Source organism: Acanthochromis polyacanthus, chromosome 4 (genome assembly GCF_021347895.1).
Source record: "Acanthochromis polyacanthus isolate Apoly-LR-REF ecotype Palm Island chromosome 4, KAUST_Apoly_ChrSc, whole genome shotgun sequence".
In the NCBI taxonomy this organism is placed as follows: domain Eukaryota; kingdom Metazoa; phylum Chordata; class Actinopteri; family Pomacentridae; genus Acanthochromis; species Acanthochromis polyacanthus.
Window position 1 is genome coordinate 17,065,609 of NC_067116.1, and position 27,984 is coordinate 17,093,592.

Here is a 27,984-nt window from a genome sequence, read left to right on the forward strand (position 1 = left end):
ATTAAAAACTGTGGATATTGCTCAGCCATAGCTGTACACCAAGTTTCTATTTTGCAATTTGTCTACTGGGTCATTATTCACTACATTGTAGATTAGGTCAGTGCTGCTTTTTGGCTTTTTTGTAATAGATAATGCTGCACCAACCATGAGCACATGCCCGGTAAAAGTTAATAGTTCTAACTTAATTTAATCAGTTATTGATGAAAGGAATCTTTGAAGAAGAAAAAAACACAATTTAATCTGGCTCATTCTGTCAAGATATAGACAGGTGGTGACAATTTAGAGGAAAAACTAACACAAAGTGTTTTAGTCAGGTGTTCTGCCATCTTGTACTACCAGAACAGCTTCACTGCTCCTTGGCATTGATTTGTCAAGTGTTTGGATCTCAACTTGAGAAATAGAACATCATTCTTCTAAAAGATATTCCCTCATGTAGTGTTTTGATGATTATGGTGGTGGAAAGGGCTGCTCATACATCGGTCCAAAAGTGCACGTTTGGGTATGAAATGTTTTGGGTCACTTTGGGACAACAGTTAACAAAGACTTCAGCCATTACTTGCCTGCATCAGGTAACAAACCAGCTGGATGTTTACAACCAAAAGACAATTTAGTGCCCTCTTGGAGACAGCAGGACATGTTTCTCCTCAGAGCTGATAAGTGCTCAGACTGTCACTTGTGAGTTTCCTCAGATGTCTCTGGGCAGAGAAGTTGTCTGTTGACCTGCAGTTCACCCCCAGATTCCGTCTTTTTAATACTAAGAACTTTATGCATCAGACTGAACTGCATGGTTAAACCTTAAATTATGGAACTCTGACATTACTGTAACGATGACCCCAAATCTGAACTCAATAATCCAAGATGCTCTGTCATCCAGTGTTGGGAAAATATCAATCACATACAGATACAGAGAGAGAGAGAGAGAGAGAGAGAGAGAGAGAGAGAGAGAGAGAGAGAGAGAGAGAGAGAGAGAGAGAGAGAGAAAGATAGGGAGTGAGAGGGAGAGAGTCCGAGTTTCTTGACAAACTATGTGGCAAAATTAAACGTGTTAGATTTAAATAAGAAAACTCTTTAATTACTGTGGAGCTAGAGTTTACAATAAACCAAACCATCATTACAGAGAAAAGTCATTTTACATAAAATCACTCAAAGTAACTGATATCACAATTATTCCCAAACACAGCATTGTCACATCACTGCAGTTACACTTTTTTTCCATTTCTGTTCTTACCAGGAGCTTGTCAGAACTAAAACATAATCCTTTGTCAGACAAAAATGGAGCATGACTCCTTAAACACTCTCGCCAGTTTAAATCTCAAACTGTTTCCTTATCCTCACCCTGGCTGCTGACATGAGAGTGACACATGACCACGAGTCTGCAGTAACATGCACGCTCATACATGATAAAGAAACACCTGGATCTGTTTATTCCTGGGCTCCAAAGTAAATTCACTCTCTTAATACTGTCAATAAGACATGCAGAGTGAAGCATTAGTCACATTGTAGGATACTTTGGAAATGTGAACACCGTTCACTTTTTAATAGCTGTGTTTCCCAAGGTAGTCATTCTGTCTGCTAAAGCCAGCATGTCCTCAGTCAGTGCACTGAATAATTACGTTCTGCTGACAAATACGATCAAGCAGTCAAGTGTTGAACATGCACATGGCATTAAGCAGCTCCATTCAAACAGCAGCTGAAGTTTTAAGGGTAAATTCAGGCTGGACAGATTAAATTCTGCTTACAAACATTGCTGCTACGACTGTTTTAAGGTAGAGGGCCACCGCACTTTGATCCACAGATGCAGAAATCCACCACTGACTACAAGTCTTTTTGAAGATGGATGGCAGGCTGAAGCAGTGACTTGTTGTAGTAGGTCTGTAGATTCTCATCCTTGCAGCTCAGAGGACATTCAGAAATACTGAAGCAGGTACCCGCTGGCCTGGGACATTTGGCATCCTACAATCACTCCCAAAATTCTTGCAAAATGTAAAGTTGGGCCATTTGAGAACTGGAGGCCACTTTATATCCCACCCATCAAATTTCAAATAATCCATGTAGAAAATACTAAAACATGCAGTTGTTGTGTTAATTTACTTGTTATGAGACCAAATCTAAAAAATAAAAATAAAAAAATTGGGGAAAAGAATGTTTGAAAACATTCTTAAAATATCAAATAAGTCTGGAGTTCCTCCTAAAAAGACATTTTTTCTCTTGTCCCAACCCCCGATGACTAAATTGAATCTCAAATAAAACAGTTAAAATAATACCTAAACCTCCATTTTTGGATATGATTTTTTTCATTGATGTCTCTTCTAATTGTCGGAGCAATTTTTTAAAATCAAAATAATATTTTAAATAATAATTATTATGCATGGAATGTGTCCCACAACAACCCTGTTAGTATAACCTTTCTAGCTGGTAGAAGAAGAAGAAAACAGTGAATGACATGAAAGACTGAAATAAATATCATCAAACAGTTTTTCTAAAGAATGGGTAGAGCAAAGCTATGACCTCTCTCTTATTTGTCATATTTTCAGAACATTGTCAGCCATCATTGAATGTCTCACTCTACCTCATGCAACCCTGTCATGCATATTATCAGGAAGATATATTCTTTTTTACTTTTTTCCATCAGTCAGTTTGTCCTATTGGTCAGCAAATGTCCTCCAATTCTGAAATGATCCAGTTATGTTCCTACACAACTGACCTGATTTCTCATTTACGTTGTGAAAGAAGCACATTTTAAAGCAGAAGGAAAGCCTTCCAATTTGAAAGAACCGCAAAGTCTTCATTAAGAGGTCAGCGTGAGTCAGCAGCAGGACTTTTACCCAACAAACTGGAATTGTGTTGCCACATCAAAACTACTTGGTTATGTTTAAGAAAACATCACATTTTGGATTAAGATGCAACCCTTTCACAAAATGCCTTCAGTTTCTCCACCATTTTTTTTTGGGTTAGTAGGATGATCCCATCTGAAAAACAAAGGCTGCTTTTCTGAAGAAGCGACAATCGAGCAACAAAATAAAAGGCAAAGACATGTTGCTTTGTTTGTGATACAACAAATGTAATCCAGCAGAAAATATGTTTTCCTAGAAGCATGATGGAGAATTCAGTTTAGTTGTATTAGAATGGACAAACCCCAAAACAAGGGGCCTAACTTTCATTTTGGGGACAGAAATGCATACTCCAAAGTCTTGAAACACTTTTTGGAAACTGACTTCTAGACTTTTTGTCATGTCAGGTGAGTAAGGTTCAGTGCCAACAGTTCAAGAACACATTTGGCTGCTTCTGCCACCTGATGCCGTTTGTCCTGAAGGAACAGCCGTCAGCTTGTAGCTTTCCTCTCCTTTTTTCTTTGATCGCTTCAAAAATCTGAACAATTTGTTTTTCTAGACAGTGCTATAAGGCTTTATAGTATATGGTTATGACACAAAATGGGAGTTACATCCCTTGTTTTCCTGGTGAGGCTGAGAGCTGTTTAAAATATCTTCATTGCTTTTGAGAAGCAAGGATGGGATTTTTGCAGTTTTGTCTAACAGGAAATATTAATATCACATCTATTGCGTTGATCATAATGTGTGAAACCACAAATGTTTCAATCCTTTGGTAATCGCCTGAACTTTGTCTTAGTATTTCTGAAAGAGTGTGGGGCCTGCTGGGTTAATACAGGATAATAACAGGATTCAAAATAGACCGTATTGATTGCTCTCTTAGTGATGCACATTATCATTGCATATTTCTTTCTGATGACCCTTGATCTCCTGAGCTTTGGATCTTTATCTTTCCTGTCACTCCAACATTGTCTGCCTTACAGTGGCGTCATTTTTTGCAGACTTTCTATTCATTCATTTTGTGTTTGTAATAACCCCCCCCCCCCCCCCCCCCCCCAAAGAGGAGCAGAATGCATCTCTGTGTTCAAAGAAGGAGCCACCAGTCAGCAGATGTTGAGAAGAGCTAATGGAGGCGCTTGTGAACCATACCATATACCACTATGGTACAGGATTATTCTACGGTAAAGACGATAAAAAGAGGCATTCATTTAAATGAAAATTACAGGGAATGAGCACAAAAGAACAGATGGATAAATTCAGCTGTAATGGGTTAGAACTGCAGAGCATAAAACAATCTAAAAATGGAGAAAAAAAAATGCATCCTGTATTTTTTCCAACAGCTCATGTCATCAAAATCCAGCCCATGATCCAAAGTTTTGCGGAAACAGTAAAACATTGACATTTGGTTTGCTTAAGTTTCTATTTCTCAGTGTACCTATGAGGCACTGACAGGTTAGTGCTTCAGCAAAACCATGTGGAACGTCTGCAGAGTGAAGCAGCGACACAGTTGGTGTTTTATCATCCATGTTGTTTAAAACTGTGGAAAGCTACTTATAGAGTTCTACTGTTGGCTGCTCACTGCAGGTGGTGCAGGCAAGAAATATAAGTTTAAAAAAAAGAATCTTGGTCTTATTGTTAAGATTTTATTTTGGTCTTGATCTAAAGAAAAAGCACAGTGAGAAGCATCACAGCTCTCAGACGAACTCAGTGACAAAGTGTGGATGGAAATTTTGTGAGTTGCTTTAATTTAGTATTCATATATACAGAATGTGTTGAAATTATGTTCAGGTATAACAGATGGATCTTATTTGATTCTGGGACTGTGCTTTGGCTGCATGAACCACGCAAATGAATCCTTCAGTCAGGCAGGTCCATCTCCCTGTGTTTCTAAACATCCTGTGTGTCTCTGACATTTCAAATTTCACAGAAGGGTTCATTGTCCTCATAGAAAAGTGCTCCTGATAAATCAAGCACTAAAGTCTTAACTGAAGTAAAGTTGTTTTTTTAACATCACATCTATTCTCCATTTTTCCTTTGAACACTTTCCTTTAAATAACATTTCAGAATGGCAGAGAAACATAATTATTAATGCACAAATCACCATTCACTGTACATTTTGAAATATTTACATCCTCAAAGTGACAGGATCGGAATCCTTTTTAGGGGAATGGGGTCCAACACATCTGCCCACTTTTAGCAAAGTGTACAATATTTACAAAACAAAAACCAAAGGGCATAAATCAAAGTTCAGTGGTGACTTGCAAAGCACTGAGCACTCAGTAAGTCATCCTGCTCTGTCCTGTCAGGGCTCCTGCTAAATAAAATACTCCTTTTGGTTTTCGTTGGGAACGCTTGGAGAGTCTGCCTGGCTGCTGAACGGGAACTCGTGGCCGTCTTCAGGCTGTGCTGCTTTTACTTCCTGGTTCCGATACGTCTCTTTCCTACTGCAGATGAATCTGGCCATAATCACCAACGCAGACACAGTGACAAAGATCACCACAGCGATCACCCCTGGAATCCAGAGAAATAGGAAGGTTTGGACCAAATTCAAATTTTTGCTCCAACAACTACTTCCACACATTTTATTCACATTAGTGGACTTGTTTCACATTTTTGCACATGCATTTATGCTCCTTGATGCATAATACTGTCTTCCTTGAGGGAACTAGTCGACCAGCCAGAACCTTCTGTTTGAGTTCTGATTATAAGAATCGTCTGATCAAACCTCTCTCAGGGCGATTTCCAGAAACAAAAGGTTAACTCCTCTTCTGAGTGGCCCTGAAAAAACGGCCTTGTGGGGCTAAATTAGGAAAAGTCAGAAAAACAATCCATATTGGTTCATTTCAGAGAGAACAGTGAACACCACTTTTCTTCCCTCTTGATGTCTTATGGTTGTAGTTTTCTCTAACATCGAAATCAACAATGTAAAATTTGTCACTTAGTGTAACATCACAGATGCATTTCATGTCCTAAATACTTACAGAACGGGAGCTACATCCAGTAACTAGAAAAGCAAACAGAGAGCGCAGTACTCCGCCGAGGCTAAGTGGATCCAGGCTATCAGCTGCATCACTGCCAAAATCTAATCATTGGGTCCTTGTGACATTTCTGACCTTCCCTGAAAATTTCATCCAAATCCATTTATCTACTTTTGAGAAATGTTGCTAACAGACAAACGTATCCCTATTATCACATAACTCTGCTGCGTTCCTTGGCGGAGTAACTAGTATTTGTCTTTTTTTTGGCACAATTAGAGTTGACATCACATGTGAAGCTGTCGGATCTTACACTGTTATGGAAACAAGCAACTGAAAGGGATGATCAATGGTCACTTTTGCAACCATTTGCAGCACTTTACACCTTCCCCAATTTCCTGCAGTAAAAAGTTGCCCATAGATGAAAAGATGGATACCACTCTGCTTCTGTGCATTAGGTAAAGCTGGAACAAGAACACATGACTGGCCACAAACATCACCTAAACTGAGGTGTTAACAGGACAGTCAGAGCATTTACATACACTTAAGTAACCTGGTGGGCTGAACTCTTAGCTGCCATATAGAAGAAAGGACTTGGTGTGGGTAATTGGGGCGTGGCCTCTATGGTGGTGCAGCGTTTAGCACTGTTCCCTCACAGCAGAAGGTTCTGGGTGAACCTGCTGCTTTCTGGAGCCTCTCTGTGTGAAGCTCACTTGCTCTTTCTGTGCTTGTGTGGGTTTCTTCTGGGCGCTCCAATTTTCCAAAGAGATGTATGGTAGTTTAACTGGTGTTTCTAAACTGTCTGTAGGTGTTAGTGAGCTTGTGGTGTCTGTCTCTTTGTGTGAGCCCTGCCGACCTGTCCAGGGTGTATCAACCTGCGACACTTTAAAGGATAAAGCAGATACAGCTAATGGGTGGAGGGATTAGAGAAACCTGGTTTCCCCAGACAGATCTCTATTAGATATTATTGATTTTTCTGACACGTTTCTAATTGACTTTAACAAATCTGATGACTACAGCTTCCCACTGTTAGAGTAATAGAGCAGCAATGTGTCAAATGTGCAAAAATAACCCACATAAACACCGCCAAGTGACACAAACAAACTGCCAAGTAGCCTGCAGAAGCTTGATACCCTACTGCATCTTCCCAGAAGTTTTGAGTCAACTGTCATGCCATAATGAATTGTTCTTATTTGTGCTGAGATGAAGAACATTACCTCCAATTAGAGCTGAGTCACTCCTGATGGTATTGACTAAAGGCTGACCTGGATCCACTGAACCAGGTTGGTCTGCAAACAGAGACAGGAGAAACAATGTAGAGGCGAGAGTACAAAAGAAAGAAACATAGAAGAGAAGTAGAAAGATAAAGTGAAGGAGAAAAAGGACAGAAGGTAGAGTTAGCGAGAACCATCAGGCAGTCCAGACAGAGCTTGTTGAAAGCGTTAGCACAGCCTTTAAGGGCTTCGCTACAGTTGTGTGACTAATCTCATCCGTCGCTGTGCCATCACTCTGTCTGCTTACTGAGGAGGACGGTTAATGAGCCCATAAGAAAGTCTGATGAACAGCCATAAGAATAATATTAAAGGCCACACCAGACAGCTTCCCACACCAAGAGAAGACAGGGTACATGCATATGTATATATAGAAGGCCTGGCTCTACTCCTTGTACCTGATAATGAGTGTGTGGTTTCTGCTGGGTAGGGACTGACTGGAGAAGATGAACCACAGCTTGATTGTACCAACGGTCCGGTGACAATGACAGAACTGTCAGGATGGTGTAGAGCAGCTTTCAGGGGGCTGATGGAATTAAAACGAACACCTGACAGGCAGCCAGTGAACCCAAGAGAGGTCAGCCCAGCCAGCTCTGCATCCGATCCATCAGACTCTGAACACAGACAGAGAAACAGAGTGAGCAGACAGATTTATTATCAGCGCCATCCAATTACCCATTTAAAATGCAGCGGTGATAAGTATTACATTTATCTTGATGAGACCAGTGTTGCGGTGATAAGTGGTGTCTATCTGTGGCGAAATCAGTTTCATTTCAGTATCCATTTTGATGTCCCAAAATAGGAGAAGCCTGCTGAAAAGTCTTCTCATCCAAATAAAATCCTGATAGTGCAGGATGGTGAACAACCACACATTATGTTCAAAGACAAACTTTTTGAATGTCAAATGCTTCGAAACACTCATTCCTACAATCTCCATACATGCCAACTACAATAAGTCTTAGAAGGTTAGACGACTGAAACACTTGAATAAGGTTATAGAAAAACACAAAAAAATAGATGAACATAAATTGTTAGTCTGAGATTGGCCATAAATCGCAATCTCTGGCATCACAATCAATCACTTATGTTGTACACCATTGTCCTTTGCCATGCAACATATGAAGGGCACACGAGTTCCTTCATCTGCACCAAATACTGGCACTGGACATAAATCATGTCCTGCAGAATCCACCAATATGGATGTCATTTCTGAGGAGACTGGCTAAACTACCAGTAAGCTGTTTATGCCTCCTGCTACTGTAAAGGTTTGAGATTGATACTCTCTCTTTTTAAAGATGCAGTTAGACCAAAAGCAGCACAAAACATTACACTGGGTTGTGTTGGTGGTACCATGTTCATTCAGGTACTAGTGGGACAATAAAGCACAACACAGGGAATCCAGTTTAAGTTACAGATCCATTGAAGGCTTTTCGTTGCATCACAAGGCCTAGTCTTGGTCAAGTTGTAAATACAAAAAAAGAAAGCTTTACTTTGATATTAATGTGCTGCATTACAACACTAAAGAGCTGGAAAGCAACAGGTTTAAAGCACGCAAGTGGTAACTGAAATGGTAATTAAACTGTACAGTTAAACTGTACAATATAATACTGCCTGGTGAGACGAGCAGATTCCTGACAGTAATAACGGTGCTAGCAGGAGGGCAATCAGGCCATTAAAATCAAAAGGATTTATTCTCATCACAGTATGAATGAGAAGTAATTTCATGGCAATCTACATTATTGTATTTTTGGGGTACAACTGCAGTTTGTAGAAGTGTTTTGGGAGAAAAACATTCACAGCAGAACTGATCTTTTGGGGTCTACAAATACCAACAGCAAAGTTCAGTCACTTGGCTGATATGTGTCAAAAACAAGACTACAGGTTGGTCATTGTTTCAGAGTTTAAATACTTGCATGAAATAGAGGGATAAACACTGTAAAAACATTACATAATGACATATAAACACAGTAATGAGGCAGAGCATTAAATCTAGCTGCCTGATATTGTGTAGGTCCACACTTCGGCCCCAAACAGCTCTGAACTTTCAAAACATGAGCTCTACAAGACCTCTGAAGGTGTACTTTACGCTAGCAGTGTATCCTTTAAGTCATGGTAGCTGTGAGGTGGATCTAATGGATCAGACTTATTTACAGCCCATCCAAGGGATACTAAACGGAATTAAAATCAAGAAAATCTGGAGGCCAAATCAACACCTTGAACTTCTTGCTCCTCAAACCTTTCTTGAACATCTGCAATAATGTTTACGAAGGTCTTACATGTGAAAGTAATATCCGTATGCACAATATCCATCAGATCAGGCAACCTTCTTTCATTGCTTCACGGTCCCATTCTGACCAACACCTGGCTATAGTACCATAACTGGCATTATGGTTGTCAGTAATTGGTGCTACAGTAGTTTTCATTCCACAAGGACAAATGTTTGATCCCTAAATGCATCAGTGAACCTTTACAACTCTGGCTCCAGTTCACTAATTGTCCTTTCTTGAACTACTTTTTATAGATACTAACCAATGCACACTAAGAACACCACACAAGACCTGCTGTTTTAAAGATGCTCTGACCCAATCATCCAGCATTCACACTTCGGTCCTTGTCAAGCTCACTCAGATCCTAACTCTGGCTATTTTTTCTGCTTCCAGCAAATCACATCCAACAAACTGACTGTTTAGTTACTGTCTAATATGTCCCACCCATTGACAGGTTCCATTGAAGTGACACAATCAATGTTCTTCACTTCACCTACGAGTAAAATTTAAAGTTATGGATAATTGGTACACATGTGTGTTGCAAGCAGTATAATTGCACTATTTACAACCAAGAAATTCCTAGTAACTCTCACACTTACTTGTAATGGACTCACAACCTCACAATTTGTGACAGCAGGTGCTAAATAAAATCTTAAGCAGCTATAAATGTCAGTACGAACCACAATTATTCCTGCAGTGCAATCTGATTACACAGCACATCATTGGCAGTCACCTAAGTTATTACCAGAGAGAGAGAACTTTTCCCCACAGTAATGGGGCACTGCAGCATGGCCTGGCTGGACTGAGCACTTTATCAGCTGCATATTTGATTAGGCTTTTAAACTGAACAGTGATCCCCTGAGCAACAAGGAATAATTTGACTGAATTATTTGTGTCATGACACTTGCATATCTGCGTTTGAATCAGCAAAGATGGGCAGCATATGACTTAGGTGGGAGAAAAGCTAAAGTAACAGTTGCAGTGGTAGATTATCTGGTTGTGCATTATTGTACCATATGTTGTACATTGTTTAGGAATAATTCACTTTGCACATGCAGACAGGGCAAATTTTCTCTGATGTGACTGAAGGAAAAATGTGTTTCTTTCACTCAGCATGCATGCGCACAAGTACAGTGCTGAGGAAAAGTTCTCACCACCCTTGGAAGTTTTTCAAGTTTGTCTTTTTTTTTTTTTTTAATTACAGCATTGAACCCGTGTGAACGGGTCTCAAGCAACTTTGCAACTTTCCAGAAATCATAAGTGACCAGTCCTTTTTAAGTTCAGTCACAAATTCTCCATTGGATTAAGGTCTGGGCTCTGACTCGCCCACTCCAAAACATTTGCCTTATTGCCTTAAACCATTTCTGTGTATCTTTGGCTGTTTGCTTTAGGTCATTGTCTTGCTGGAAAACAAATCATCTCCCCGGTCACAATTCACTTGCAAACAGCATCATGCTGTCGTTCAGAACTTCTCCATACTTTTCTGCTTTCAGTTTACTTCTCTCCATTTACAGGCCTTCCAGAGCCTGCTGCAGAGAAACATCCCCACATCATGATGCTGCCACCGCCATGCTTCACAGAGGGGATGGTGTGTTTGCTGCCCACCTAGCAAAGCATCTAGTCTGATGACCAAAAAGCTCAGTTTTGTGCTATTGACCTGGTTGACTGCAGAGTTACCCACATGTCTTCTGGTAAACTCCAGTAGAGATGAGCTTTATTCAGCCGTGGCTTTGCAGCTCTTCCACAAAGCTTCGGCTGATGAAGAATTTGGGCAACAGTTTTATTAGTATGTATATTAACTCCCATCCAAAACACTGAAAGCTTGTAACTCAGAGATGTCTTGGTGGCCTCCCTTGCTTATATCTTTCCTGCACGGTCACAAAGTTTCTGATGATGGCCTGCTTTAGGCAGATGTATGCATGTGCCACATTCCTTCTACCTCTTAATTATGAATTTAACTGTACTCCAAGCGATATTCAGTGACTTGGAAATTTAAAATTTTTTGTCTATTCCCTGCTTGTCGGGAGTTGCTTGGAGTGCTATTTTGTCTCATTGGTGTAGATTCACCAGTAAATGAACCTTTCAGATACAGGCGTCTTTATACTACAATCACTTGAGATACTTACTGTAATCAGATGATCTCCATTTCATTTCAACTGTGTGACTTGTATCACCCATGGGCTGGACCTGTGTGAATTTGGTGGCACTTAGGGGGAAGAATACTTATGCATCATTACTAATGAAGCACTTATTTTACATTTAAGATTACATTACATTGTAGAAAATGTTCACTTTTATAAGAAAGTGTTTTTTTTTGTAAATTCTTCACCAAAGCCTAATTAAATGGATCATGATGAAATGTGAAAAAGCAATAAAAGGGAAAACAACTTCCAAGGGGGTTGTATACTTTTTATAGGCATTGTAAAGCAATGTCAAAAGTGTAATCAAAATATGTAGTTTCAGATAAAAAAATATCCAAGATTATAGTCAAAACAGAAGCATCTACTGTGGAATTAGAAAACTCAAACAGCAAAAAAATAATATAAAATATTTGTTAAATATACATTTGATGATAACATTTCTAACAATATTCCTTTTACATATGACTGAATGTCAAAATGCTACAGAAGCCTGCTGCTTAATGTGGAAGGATTTGGATGTTTGTGTACACAGCCAAACATCTGCAGTGACAGCACTGGCCTTGTATTTGTGAACTGAAAGAAAACTGTCCACCTCTACCTCCACCTCCTATCTCACTCTCTCTCTCCCTCTCTGAGCATCTCAGTCTCTCCATTCTTTCTTGCTCCATTAGTTAGGCTGATGGATGACAGGGCTGGCAGGGGATGACAGTATATCAACTATCTTGCTGCCTCTGTGATACTGATATGACTGTCTGAGTCCTCCGGCTCAGCATGGGGGCAGCTGGGTCGCACACTAACATGGCCAGGGTCAGCAACGAAAAAACATAACAAAAGCTAAAGAGGTCAACCTAAAATCAGCAACAGCATCAATTTGGAACTGTTTCCTATACATGAACCGTGTGCTGGTTAGAGTTGAGTGTGGTGCCAAATTAATTTTTTTCGTGGTCAGACCTTGCTGTCTACAGTCCAGCAGTCTCAAGTTTAAAATACATTTGTGAGTCACTGTCTGAACTGCTCATCCTCCAAGCTGCTGGTTGGGATTTTCAACAGATTTTCTGAATTCTGGATCAGAGCTCAACAATGAACAAGACAAGGAACCAAAACATTAGATAGCTTGTCCAGGGTATGTTTTTCCTTTAGACCAATTTTGGCAAAGACGATGACAGTGACCATTTGCCATTATGTCATCCATAATGGCAACATAATATTTTGTGATTTTTTATTTATTTTTTGCTTCCATTAACATGTTCTGATGGTATGTTTCTCTCTGTGTCTCTTAAGACAAACCTCTTCGTCATTTCCTGACTGCATTTATATGCATGTTATTGACTGTGTCTTCTCCCTGCTGTTGTTTGTAGTTTGCCCCTGTACCTCACTGAAGGGATTTCTGGCTCTGGAGCTACTGGTCCCACCAACCTGTCCAAATGTTTATCTCGTCTCATCTAGATCTACGTTGTCTGACTACATGTACGTGTCATGAATGCGGGGTGGTGTGAACCCATGCAGCAGGCGACAGACAGGCGGCATGAATTAATAAGAGTTTATTAAACAAAAATATTAAACAAAAAAAATCACTCCATAAGGGAGGCACAGGGAAATTAACACGAAAGGTGTAAAACGAAACTAATTAAACTGAGGGCGACGGTGCAGGACCGTGGTGGAGGGTTAACTACTGTAAACTAATCAAAACTAAAAGCGACGGCTTAGGGCCGCGATGAAAAAACCAAGCCAAACTAACAGAGAGTGGGGAAATACACTAGGTGTCCAGGAGGGGAATCGGGAAATCAGGTGGCGAGCCGAGCTGAGGGAGATGGTGGCAGAGACGGGGTGAGGACCGAGTAGTAGGCGGACTGGGAGTCGACGGAAGAGGGAGGCGGAGTGGACGAGAGATTCCGGGGTGGAGAGGGAGGACGGGGCCGGCAAGGTAACTCACTGAGAATAGAGTTCAGACGGCGGAGTGCAGGTGACGGGGTGCAGGATGTAGCGGGGATGGCAGACGAGGTGATCCATTAATCCAAAGAGCTATGTGCTCGCGGCAGGGTGTAGAGTGTCTCAGGCGGGAACATGATGCAGGAGGTGAGTGGCAGGTATGTGGCAATGACGCAGCAAGGAATTGAGGGACGTGCCAGGCTTTATACTGCGCTGTTAAACTTGCTGGGTAAACTCAGAATCTTTTTTTCTGTCCTGGAATTCACTTTGCCTCACTTAGCATCTGTACTTTAAACTGTACTGTATAAATAACATGATTGGAATGGACTTGACAAAACTAACACTAACTTTGTCTTGCTTTTGGTATGTAAAATCTCTGTCACATGTATTGTCTGGATTTATAGTTTGTGTAAAGATACTACAGTGTTGCTTTTGATCCCACAGCTCTGCCCTTGCTGGTATCCTGTACTTCAGTCAAGCTCTGTCCACGACATTCTGCTCACAACTGTCACAGTTTGTTAAATTAAATAAATGATAACAGTACATCTAATAATGAAACATGGCAAAATACACACGTGGACAAAATTGTTGGTACCCCTCAGTTAAAGAAGGAAAAACCCACAATTCTCACTGAAATCACTTGAAACTCACAAAAGTAACAATAAATAAAAATTGATTGAAAATTAAATAATCAAAAACAGCCATTACTTTTGAATTGTTGATTAACATAATTATTTAAAAAAACAAACTAATGAAACAGGCCTGGACAAAAATGATGGTACCTCTATAAAAGATTGAAAACTATTTGACCAGAGTGACATGATTAACTCAGGTGTGTCATTTAATTGACATCACAGGTGTTTCCAAACTCATAATCAGTCAGTCTGCCTATTTAAAGGGAGACAAGTAGTCACCCTGCTGTTTGGTGAAAAGGTGTGTACCACACTGAACATGGACAACAGAAAGCGAAGGAGAGAATTGTCCCAGGACATCCGAAAAAAAATGATAGACAAACATCTTAAAGGTAAAGGCTATAAGACCATCTCTAAACAGCTTGAAGTTCCTGTGACAACAGTGGCTCATATTATTCAGAAGTTCAAGACCCACGGGACAGTAGCCAACCTCCCTGGACGTGGCCGCAAGAGGAAAATTGATGACAAATTGAAGAGACGGATCGTTGGAATTGTATCCAAAGAGCCCAGAGCAACCTCCAAAGAAATTAAAGGTGAACTCCAAGGCCAAGGTACATCAGTGTCAGATCGCACCATTCGTCGTTGTTTGAGCCAAAGTGGACTTCATGGGAGACGACCAAGGAGGACACCACTGCTGAAAAAACTCATAAAAAAGCCAGACTGGAATTTGCAAAAATGCATGTTGACAAGCCACAAAGCTTCTGGGAGAATGTCCTTTGGACAGATGAGACCAAACTGGAGCTTTTTGGTAAGGCACAACAACTCTATGTTCATAGACTCAAAAACCAAGCATACGAAGAAAAGAACACTGTCCCTACGGTGAAACATGGAGGAGGCTCAGTAATGTTTTGGGGCTGCTTTGCTGCATCTGGCACAGGGTGTCTTGAAAGTGTGCAAGGTACGATGAAATCTGAAGACTATCAAGGCATTCTGGAGAGAAATGTGCTGCCTCGTGTCAGAAAGCTTGGTCTCAGTCACAGGTCATGGGTCTTCCAACAGGACAACGATCCAAAACACACAGCCAAAAACACCCAAGAATGGCTGAGAGAAAAGCGTTGGACTATTCTAAAGTGGCCTTCTATGAGCCCAGATCTGAATCCCATTGAACATATGTGGAAGGAGCTGAAACATGCCATTTGGAGAAGACACCCATCAAACCTGAGACAACTGGAGCTGTTTGCTCATGAGGAGTGGGCCAAAATACCTGTTGACAGCTGCAGAACGCTCATTGACAAATACAGAAATCGTTTAATTGCAGTGATTGCCTCAAAAGGTTGTGCAACAAAATATTAAGTTATGGGTACCATCATTTTTGTCCAGCCCTATTTCATTAGTTTGTTTTTTTAAATAATTATGTTAATCAACAATTCAAAAGTGATGGCTGATTTTGATTATTTAATTTTCAATAAATTTTTATTTATTGTTACTTTTGTGAGTTTCAAGTGATTTCAGTGAGAATTGTGGGTTTTTCCTTCTTTAACTGAGGGGTACCAACAATTTTGTCCACGTGTGTAGCAACTTGAGTTACCTTAAATTCTCTAAATGCATGAGTAGCTCACTATATCACTGTATAGATATATATCCAGATAGGGAGGGGAATATGTTTAAAGCCCAGTCTATAGCTATTGCTACAATTGTTTTCTCAATTTGTCCCAGATGATGATATGTAAAAAAAAATATTAGTTCTTAATTGCAAACAAAAACACAAAGTGACTGCAACTGTGACAAAGTCTTCTTTCTTCAGGAGAAGCTACAGCAGAGGACGACAGTATCGATGCTGAAGTACAGTGTTCTGTCACACAGAAAGAGGGTGAACTGTACTGTCTGACTTCCAGGTTTAGTGTGACCCCGCCCACAGCAGCTCAGACTTATTGGTTGTTATGCTGAATCGCAGGGTGCTGACTCCAATCTTCTAAGTAATTTGTTCTTTTCAATCTCTCCTCATTACCATACAAAGTGAAGGACCTTTTGTGAAGTTATTACCATTACAGCTGTCTGAAGCCCTGCAAAGCTCGGCAGATATAAAGACTGTATTACTCACTGCTGCAATAACACTGATCGAGGTGCACAAACATATACTGTGTTTTCTGAGCTTCTGCATTAGTGAAAAAACTGTGCCATTTACGCAAACACTTTACCTATCTGTAAAATGCATCTAATGCCACATAACAGCGTCTTAAGAAGGAGGCTCCACCTTTAGTCATTGCTCAGATTGTTGTCATTCTGCATCTCTATAGGAAAGTGCTTTCGGTGAGACCATTTCAATATGGATGTCAACTTGTTTTAAAAGCACCACAGCTGTTGCCCAGATTGCAGCTCTGCCTCTGGTCCAACCAGCAGGATGAATATAAAACAGCAGAAGGCTCCAGAACAGTATTTTGTCGCACGAGGCCAAACATCTCAGTGCTGCTATTTAAATGAGTCCGTCTAAGAGAGCCTCACTTACCGCGCACTCTGCCCAGAGTCAGTGATTTGATGCCGTTGAATTCCACATCAGCTGTTAAGTTGAAGTCCTCCCTGGCATTGTGGTCAACCTGAAAGATTATACATGTCAAGCAGAGACCGATAACAGTGACAAACGGCCAAGGACAGAACTTTTACGTTAAATGTTTAAATGAGGACTGCTATGTGAAGAAACTTCGACAAGTAGCTGCACAGAAACAAGCAATTGAACATGAACTTAGCCAGAGGCTCAACCTCTAGTTTGATCTGCATATTCAAATGAGAAGCAGCCCCAAAGCTGGAAACCCAAAGACTTGTTTTGTCTTTTTGCTTCAGAGTAGCTGAGCAGAAAAGACTAAGGGGAGCAGATTCTGAGGGAGTAAATATCTCTTACACAGATGCTCTTTTTTAAAAAAAAAAGAAAAAAGAAAAAGACACAATTGTGATGTATTGCTGGCAAACACAGAGATTTGGGGATTTAGTGTCATTTATCAATAAGACATTTGAGAGTTAGGTAGAGCCATAGAAAACAAAAGAAGAGAAAGTAGCTTGAATAGAGAGAAAACGCATGATTTATGAAAGTGTATTCTAGCAGGTTTCCTAAAGCATCCTTGTGGCCAGGGCAGTTTTTGAATATTTTAGCTCTCGAGACAAGATATCCTCTAGCACCCCTGTGGGGAATGAACTGTTCAAGGTAGATTTTAAAAATAATCTAATATATTCTTAACAATATGATAATTTGATGACTGTTTTGTGATACTCATATCATTAGGTGAAACCAGTAGATGCAACTTCTATATTTCGTTGCTTGTAAATTAAAATGACTTCTTCAACGATGAGGTGTTTTAGACAGCTGTCACCCAAAGAGCAAACTTTTGGACATAAAAGCTGGTATCTAAAATCTGGGTCCTGATGTTCTTCCTTTGGAGTCGCTCAACACATCCTTACTTGAATTTTCATTTCGGGGTGCGAGCATTGTTTTTTATGTCTTCCTTCTGTTGACATAAGTTTGAGACACATTGAAACAAACAGAATACTATTTTCTCCAAAACTGGACCACATTATGGTATGCCTGCGTAGGACATAGACAAGCTGATAATGCAAATATCTCTATACATGATTCATGTGTAGCAAAAGAATAAACCTCTGGGACAGAATGGCAGTTTCAATTAAAGAAATGACTGTTTACAATATTTCCCATCGGCTCCGAGTCCACCTGCAGACTAGTCTCAGTAGAGAATTCCGCCTCTTTGATGCCCTCCCAGCTAGTGGCGACAGTCTAGCCTGCCTCTGTCTAAAAACAGCCCTGATATGTGTGACACAGTGTGAAATATGTGTTGTGTGTGTTTACCTGCACAGAGACAGTGTCTGCCAGCCGCCTGATGGTCACCGTGTGCAGCCGTCCATCAGCCAAGGTGCCGACTGTGCTGCTCAGCACCTCCACATCTCTGCTGCTGTGCAACTTGTACCTCAGTTCCAGCTCATCTTTACAGATACGAAACAACAATTGAACTGTATTCTATGATGCAAACATGAACACAATCAGTAAGAAATATCAGGTCTTTCGAAACAGTAAACAGTCTACACTTAAACACCACTTATGTTACGTAATTGACAGAGCACTTCATAACAGATAGCTCATTCATCCATTCACACATATATAGGCAAACCAGTGTCGACATGTAAAGTGTGGGGGCAACTTGGGATTAAGTTTCTTGCCAAAAGATGACTTTGAACAGGCTTATGGACAGCAGAAGACAATGTATGAAAGAAAAGCATACACTATCATTCAAAAGTTTGGGGTCACTTAGAAATATCCTTATTTTTTGAAAGAAAAGCAACAAAGATAACATTAAATGAATTAGACATACCGCCTAGACATTGTTAATGTGGTAAATGATTATTCTAGCTGGAAACTGCTGATTTTTAATGGAATATCTACACAGAGGTACAGAGGAACATTTCCAGCAACCATCACTCCTGTGTTCTAATGCTACATTGTGTTAGCTAATGGTGTTGAAAGGCTAATTGATGATTAGAAAACCCTTTTGCAATTATGTTAGCACATGAATAAAAGTGTGAGTTTTCATGGAAAACATGAAATTGTCTGGCCCCAAATTTTTGAACAGTAGTGTCTACATTTCAAAATTTAAAATCAGATAAAACAGCATTAGCTAATCCAAAACACTACAACACTAATACACAAAAAAAGTCACACTGGATCAAGTTTAATAATAGACCCAAAAATGTCAGGACCATCTTACAGCACCAGGACCAACATAAGTAGCAATTAATAAGCTAAAGCAGAGTTGTTAAAGAATGTACTGGATGAAATACTGCTAGTAATTAAACAATACAAAAATCAGGGAAAAAACACAAGCACGGAGATGTAATAAAACCTTCATTCAATCCTTGATTGTTTTCATTTATGGTGACCAGCCTCCAACCCCATGATTAGTAGCCAACCCACCTCCCGAGGCACAGCCTGCCCCAATATTAATGAAAGATTGTTGAAAGAATCAAATTGCCATCCTAACAGTGTTTTCTCTGTTATACCTATCAGAGCCATGTTCTGTTAGTCTAGCTCCTTTCTGATTCCATATTAGCGTAACATTAAATATTTGGATGTACTATTGTAACTGGCTGGGATTCAGGTGTTAATTGAAGGCAGCTGTGTCTGAATGTGCCTCCACTCTGTGGTTCACAGATGCTACATCAACAAACAGCACAATCTCAGTCTTCTGTGTTCCTCTGTGTGCAGGCCAGGGTCTTTTCCAGGTGCCACGATTTTAAGGCAGAGTTGGGCTTCCAGAGAAGTGTTGCCAGTCACGTCTATGATGATGGTTTAAAGAGTGCGACAATCAAGTGATGTTTACAAGTTGTCAGTGGACTTTGAGGAAGTAACCAACGTGCTGTATCACTGACCGTTAGCACTGGACTTTTTTCTTCCTCCCTCCCTTCCAAGTAGTCGATTGAATTTCTGTTTTTAATGAGATATTGGAGTATCACTACAAGCCTAGACATCTTCCCTTGATTTTAGCAAATTCATATGAAATAAAATAAGTTCTAAACCTTTCCTGTGCTCTTTACCTTTTATACACAGATGTGTTTCATTATGTAAATGTGAAGAAGAGTAGAGTTGTAAATGACTTATAGAGGTCAGACAGTAAATTACTATTAACTGTATACTTACTTGAAAAATTTCTTGAAAAACTTATTTATTTTTGAACTGAAAGAACCTTTCTTTCTTCAGGTTTTAAAAAGAGCTGCTGGTGAGGACCACTAACAACAAAGTGAAACCCACTGCAAAAATAATACAAGACATTAATCTGCTTTAATCTTTAAACAAACAGCTCTGGCTGGGTTAAGTGTGTTCTTCCTGAAGGGGGCAGGAACAGCAGCAGTTCACTGGATTTAAAAGTTAAACAGCCCATTTAGAACATTCCTAAAACCACAGATTATACAGTCACAGTGAAATAAAACATTTTGAGCAAGAAAACTGAAAGACACACTGTGGGGACATGTGAAACTTTCATTAACTTGCTGTAAAGTGGCACAATACGGGGCCCTGAAGCGAAAATGTCATATCTTTGGCTGTGAACATCTTAGTAGACGTATATTCATTCCTTCAAAAAAAGAACACTTAACGTCACATAGCTGAATGTTCCAAGATACCAGCTGCTGAAATGAGAAGCTACAAACCATTTAATAGATTGAGGATTAGTGTTTTATCTCTAAGGATAACACTCCACGATATAAAATTAATTTACCAATTTTTTACAGTCTTGCGCTTGAAATCCACAGCCTTGAGATAATTTGAATGTTCTGAGATTTATGCAGACTTTACAGATGAAAAGAAATGATAATATTTCCTAAAAATCCAAACACATAATACTTAATACGCCATCCTATTTTTCTAATTAAATGCACACTAATAGAGAGCAATTCTCTTATCACAAGGCCACATCTCTAAAATATAAGCAGTCTTGGAGAGGGCACAGAGTGTTTAAAGCTCTTAGTGAGTGACTGAGATAGTAAAGTTTTCTGTGTGCAGCAGCTGAGGCTTCAGAAACGCAGGGAAAGCCTTTTTTCAGCCTCCAAGAAAAGATCTCTCTGGGATTTAATTGGATTCTACAGCAAGAATGCAGATCTGTGATGATGACTTGATCAGCTATTCAGTACCCACAATGTGTCTGCTTTTCCTCGGTCATTAAAAAGAGCAAAATGATACCTCTAATAGCAGCGGGATATATTTATAACAGTGATATAAAATAGAAGTATATTTCTTTTGGCTCATAGACAATGGATTGAGATATTTTTATTCAAAGGTTTGTATTCTTTGGCTATGTGAGTGCAGGTTATGTTAAAAACATTACAAAAGACATCTTTAACAACTGAGCCCTACTTCACTGGCTTCAAATATGTCATGTCGCTTACAAAATACAGACACTGGATAATAGCCAATCCTATGATATTATGTTGACATGTGTGAATTGTTCCCTAACTGAACCCATGTAAATCTCTTCAGTGATCAAAAATCTGAATTCAACAAATAACCACAATGTCACAACAAGCAAAGGAGGAAAACTGAGAACAGAATTATCATTTAATAGTAACTGCACTGAATGTTTTCTATGAACCTGACACCGTTCAACTGTCTGCATACAAAGTGAGGTGGCAGACGATGGCACACTGAATCCAGAGGGAGGGGGAAAGAAAACAGGAGAGAAGAGAGGAAGGGCTGAACTGAAGTAATTGCAGGAACAACGAGATGAGAAAATGGGATGCAGAATTAAAAATAAGCCATCTCGTCTAAACAAAACAAAGCCATCAGAGTGTCCTCACCATGTTTGTTGATGAGCAGGGTCAGGTACTCTCTGTAGAAGGAGCTGATGTGGAGCAGTAGGGCTGGACTCTGGCTGGTCCTGAAGCTCAGCGAGACGTTTTCTGCTCTAAGTGTGATATCTGAGTAGATGGATGAAGGCAAGGCACTGCTGTTCCTGCTCGGTTCATATGGCTCCTTGAGGATGTAGGTGACAGATGTTGTCGACTTAAAGCTCGCTGAAACCTCTGAGGGGTAAAAAGAAAATTAGTGGGAGGTGTCAGTGGTTACGGTTACTTGTTTCCTATAAAATAATGTTATATCCTGTGAATCTGCTGCACCAAATCTCCTTTCATGGCAAACAATGCAACTTTTTTTTTTTAACCATATGCAATAAGGCGGTGATCCAGGCGAGTTTGTATCACAGCTATAAAGATTTGGTAGACAGTAAAAGAATTTTAATAAAAATGCAACACAAACTGCTTTACACCATTTAAAAACATTAAAGTAGAAACAAATAAACTTGTCCCTCCCACCCTCAATATGTACATATATACATGTAACCACACACACACACACACACGGCACTGAGGATCATGAAAAACGCCACCATTGGGGCAATCCACACTGAGAGGAGTGGCAGACCATGACTGCCAGGGGCAGCAGCACACAAACCCCCAGACCCCAACCAACAGGGGGACTCCCACGCCAAGGTGGGAAGTCTCCCAAACCAGCTGGGCTGAAGGGATCCACGGACAGCACCCCCAGCAGCAGACCGGAGACAGCCCCCCCCCAAAAAAAAAAATCTTTAATAAAAGTTTCTCTCTCTGGCCTTCAGGATGTATGACTAAAACCTCAGTTTTGTCCTGGTGGAGCTGTAGGAAGTTCACTGCCATCCATGACTTTATGTCTTAAATACAGTTAAAAAGGGTATCTATTGGCCCTGTGTCATTGGGAGACACAATGAACAGCTGTGTATCATCAGCGTAGCTACGGAAACTGATGCTGTGTCTCCTGATGATGTCCCCAAGAGGCAGCATGTAAAGATTAAAAAGAATGGGACCAAACTGAGGAGTCTGGAGAAACTCTTGGGACTGCGAGTCAGTCGGTATGGGCCTGCTAATGAACACCGACTTGCCATAGTTTTCCAGAAGGTTGAAGAGGTTCTTAAAATCCTTTTTAGCCAGCTCAGACTGTGGCCAGGCCGTGTCGGTGTTTGTCCAGGATAATGGCAACGGTGGCACCAGGAAAACACCGTGCGGTAGCATTGAAGAAACGGATATCCCTGACAATATTGTCGCACTGGTCAACAACAAAAAAATTGTCTGAGGTTTTAAAGCTGTTTTAACATAATTTTGGGGTGCAGAATTCAAATATAACATTAGTTTTGCTCTATCAGGTCAACTTTTTTAACTATGACCATTTGTTGTTTTTCACCTTTTCTTTATATATATGCGTATGATTGCTTTATTGTTTACGCATCTACAACTTACAATCACTATATTTTTGGTGTATATCTCTATCGTATATTGTTTTGGATGATACCCAGTTTTTGTTTCTTGAAATATCTTCAGTAAATTACTTATTTTTATTCTTTGCACATAGGTGAATACCATGGCTTCTCGCAGAAGAGCTTGCAAAAATCAACCTGATGTATTCTGCTACATCTGTGGTGAATACACATTGGCACCTAACAGGAACTCTGTTATAAGCTTCATAAAGTGTGCCTGTAATGCCTATTTTGGTATAAAGCTTGGTGACCAGGATAAAGCCTGGGCCCCACATATGATGTGCAAAGCATGTACTGAGTATCTGCGTCAATGGACAAAGGGCAAGAAGAGTTGTCTAAAGTTTGGAGTTCCCATGGTTTGGAGAGAACCAGCAAACCATGTCATTGACTGCTACTTCTGTGCTGTAGATGTAACTGGGATTAACAGAAAGAACAGGGGCAGCCTTACATATCCTGATCTTCAATCAGCACGTCATCCTGTAGCTCACTGTGATGAAATCCCAGTACCTGTCTTTGGAGAGCTTCCAGATATTAGTGAGGGAGATTCCTCTAGTGACCATGAAGATCAAGAGGATCAGATGTTTCTTGATGATGATGCTCCACATCCTTTCACACAAATAGAGCTAAATGATCTAGTTCGTGATCTAAGCTTTTGGCTTCCCGACTGAAGGAAAAGAACCTTCTTACAGACAGTACTCGCATAACATTTTACAGAAACAGACACCAGGAATACCTCTGTTTTTTCTCTGAGGAGAATGATTTGGCGCATTGTTCAGACATTGCGGGTCTCCTGCACAAGCTAGGGGTGCCAAAGTATGACCCCACAGATTGGAGACTGTTCATTGATAGCAGTAAGTGATCCCTCAAATGTCCGTCCATCCATCCATTCTCTATACACCGCTTTATCCTCATTAGGGTCGCGGGGGGTGCTGGAGTATATCCCAGCTGACTTGAGCGCAGGCAGGGGACACCCTGGACAGGTCACCAGTCTGTCGCAGGGCTACATATACAGACACACAATCACACTCACATTCACACCTACAGGCAATTTAGAGTAACCAATTAACCTCAGCATATTTTTGGACTGTGGGAGGAAGCCGGAGTACCCGGAGAAAACCCACACATGCACAGAGAGAACATGCAAACTCCATGCAGAAAGATCCCAGGCCCACCCCGGGATTCAAACCAGGGATCTTCTCGCTGCAAGGTGAAAGTGCTAACCACTACGCCGCTGTGCAGCCCTCCCTCAAATGTGTATTTTGTAATAATAAAGCATTCTTAGATAAGAAGTATTGGCATAACTCAGCCGTTAACTACACAGAGGTGTATTTGATTTGGGCAAAAAATTAGATTTTCAACCAATCTGTATAGCTTCAAAACCTGACCTGATAGAGTAAAACGGATGTCATTTTCGGATTAAGCGCTACTTAATCCTCCTAAATCAGTTAAAAAACTCTAGACAATTTTTCAAAAAAATTTTTTTGTTACCCAGTGTAATGAGTGTTGTGGGACTGAACAGAGGAGGTGGTGACAGGTGAGGCAAGCCAGCAACGCCGCCATCTGGAGCTGGGAAGTGCTTCGCTGGCACCTCTAGGTGGAGGTGAGAGAGGCTGGCGCCGGTACTGGACACGTGTCCACATGTAGGTGGTGGTTCTTGTGCCAGCAGTAGTGCCTGATCTAGCGGAGGGGAGCTCCGTGGGCTCCGGGTGGTGCTGACCACTATGGCATGGAGCTGCCTCATCTCCGCGGCAAAGATCCTGGATCGTGCCAAGGCAGTGGATTTCAGTTAAGACCAGGGGAACACTATGACTTAAAGAAGTCAAGAATTTTTGTTGCATGCTTCTAGTCACTTGTCTTTTCCAATATTTGACAAAGATCATGGTTTTTGTCCCTAAACCTAAATAAGTAATAAGAACTGAGGTTCATTTTACCCCAGTAGATTTCCCATACTGTGGCTGTTGTGGCTCTGTGGGTCAATGCTAACTTTGCATTCTTCACCTCTGTTGCAGAGACTTCTGTTTACATTAATCTTTTAAAATGTTCAATTTCAGACTCACCAAACTTAAACATAAAAATCAGCTGACTGGAACAGACATTTTGCTAACTGTATTGGGGTTCTCCCTCTAGGTATACTTGGTGGTTGACCTAATTGCTGGCATATTCAACTATGCACGCCGGTTTGCTAACACATGTACGGTTGACTTTCACTGTTGGAATGGAGGCAGAAAGACAACAGAACGTCTTGAAGACGACATATGGTGGGAAACTGATGGTAGGTGGTGTTCCTACCCTCACTGCTCTGCTGCCGAAAGAGGAGACAAACTGCTGCCAGGAGTGAGGCCTGCTCATGTCAGACTGGAAAAACCGCCATGAATCCATGGATGAGAGGAATCCCAGCAGTGGAACTACAACTAATCAATCTGCAGTGTTGCAGTTTTAAAGATGGCATTTCACCTTCAAAAATCAACTCAAAGAAAAGCCCAAGGCCGGCCAGACTGAATGCTCAGCTCTGTATATGGTAATTTAAAGCCACTGCAGTTAGAAAAATGTCCGTTTTGGCTGGATAATTTCTGTTAAGATTTAGCCAAATGGAAAACAAATGTTTTGAAATGGTTCATGTCAGAATGAGCTCTCTCTGGAAGCTGCAGGGAGCTCATGCTAATTTCCCCACCAAAAGGTGTTTCTCCTCTACAACAGAGGCAGAGAGAGCCAAGATAGTGCAGTATTTAGAGGCACAATAGGGACATAAATGGAAAACACACAAGACTGAAATAAATTTGAATTTGACAGGCCTGGACTAGTGGCCAGGCCTTTTTTCATATCTGGCTGAGGCTCTTGTTTGTTCTCTGCTGTCCCAAAGTCCCCTGACTCTGCAGTGTCTTGTCAAACTGTCCATGACCAGTCCAGACAAAGAAGAGAACAACAAACTAATCTAGCAGACAAACATAAAACTAATATCCCTGCTTGTTTTGGTATGGTGAATGCAATAGTATTACAATTGGAAAAACAATACATTCTATTAGCAAAAGGCTATAGCATTAGATTAATTTGTGTAAAACAACCATTGTAAAGCATTTACCTAATCCATATTTTAAAAAAAGAAAAGTTTAATCAAGCGGTGTCTAGTCTCACTTTGTGAGTTATTTGGGAAGATTCTGTTTTAACTGTTCTTATTCAATACTGCGTAATGTATTTCAGAAGCACTGACTGAACTTGACCTGATGTTTACTTGTCCTCTGTCCAACAAGATGCAGAAGAGATACGAGAGTTCTTTACAGTACTTCCACTGCTTGAGCAGCAGCAGAGGATAAATTCACTATGACCCACTCAAAACGAGTATCAAGAGGCTGTGCAGACAGTGAACACTTCAGATGGTAAGGGTCAGTTGAATGTCTGCTAACTGGCTCTGCTGATGTTTGCTCTGTACTCATCAGTAAAGCATCAGGGTATGCTCGGTCTCAGTTTGCTTTGGTTCACATGAATCAAACAAACGAGTCAAAAGTTGCTACATTTCTAGACTTTTAGCTTTTAATCTAGTTGTCAGAAAAAAGCTAAAATAAAAATAATGCAGAAACTTTTGTACCAGAAATGGTCCTTGGGGCAACTGAATGTTTGCTAATCTCTCTGCAGACAGAGGCACAGACCTGCTGGTGTGGAAGTCGAGGTTGAACTTCATGGAACTCATTATCCTGGATAGAGATGCACCAAACACATTGTCCAGATTTTTTTTCTCATACAACATTAAAAGTGAAACATTGTGGATCAGTGACTATTTACAGTGCTGTGAAAAAGCATTACATGTCTTCTATTTTTGCATATTTCTCACACTTAAATGTTCCAGATAATCAAACTAATACTTATGGTGTAGTGGTTAGCACTTTCGCCTTGCAGCTAGAAGATCCCTGGTACGCGTCCTGGCCTTCCTGGGATCTTTCTGCATGGAGTTTGCATGTTCTCCCTGTGCATACGTGGGTTTTCTCCTGGCACTCCGGCTTCCTCTCACTGTCCAAAAATATGCTGAGGTTAACTGATTATTCTAAATTGCCCGTAGGTGTGAATGTGAGTGTGATTGTGTGTCTGTATATGTAGCCCTGTGACAGACTGGCGACCTGTCCAGGGTGTCCCCTGCCTTCACCCCAAGTCAGCTTTGATAGACTCCAGGCCTCCCACGACCCTAATGAGGATAAAGCGGTGTATAGAGAATGGATGGATGGATTTAATATTTACACAAAATCGATTTTTTTAAAGGATGATTTATTAAAGATATATTGAAAACCTGTATCACCCCTGTGAAAAAGTAATTGCCCCCCAACCCTAATAAATGATTGAGTCACCCTTGGCAGAAACAACTGCAGTTAAATGTTTGTGATAGCTTGTGATCAGTCATTTACATCTCCATGGAGGAATGTTCCCCACTCTTCACTGTAGAATAGTTTTAATTCGACCATATTAGAAGGTTTTTGAACATTAACGGCCCTTTCCAGGTCTTGCCACAGCATCTGATTTGGATTCAACTCCAGACTTTGACTCAGCTACTTCAAAACCTTAATTTTCTTCTGTTTAAATCATTCACAGATTGACTTGCTTGTGTGCTTTGGGTCATTGCCATGTTGCAGAACCCATCTGTTTTGAGCTTAAATGATGAACTGATGATTGATGTTCTCCAGGAGGATTTTCTGATGGAGAGCAGAATTCATGGCTCCATCACTTACTACAAGTTGCCCGGGTCCAGTGGAAGCAAAGCAGCTCCGAACATCACACTTCCACCACCATGTTTCACTGTTGGTATCATGTTCTTCTGCTGGAATGCAGTATTAGCTTACATTGTCTAATAATAAAATTAGTTTGTTGATCTGAAACATTTAAATGTGACAAAAAGGCACAAATAGAAGATATCTGCAAATATTTTTTTACAGCACTGTACATGGACTCCAGTTTTTTGAGGAATCCTGTTTTTATGCTTGTATATCCACTCATGATTTCAGAAATGTGAATAGAGGAAGACTTATTATACTATTTGAAGTACTGTGAAGCAGAAGAAAATTGCACAAAGTAGCATGTGTACATCTTATATTGGTTTCTAACTGCTGGCGACTGCCTATGCATA

The 27,984-nt window shown here is 40.5% G+C and overlaps 1 pseudogene; it reads right to left on the minus strand.

The window, feature by feature from the left end:
- Positions 1-1,045: 1,045 nt before the first annotated feature.
- LOC110954377 (contactin-associated protein-like 4) overlaps positions 1,046-27,984 on the minus strand; it is a 163,012-nt pseudogene continuing 136,073 nt past the window's right edge.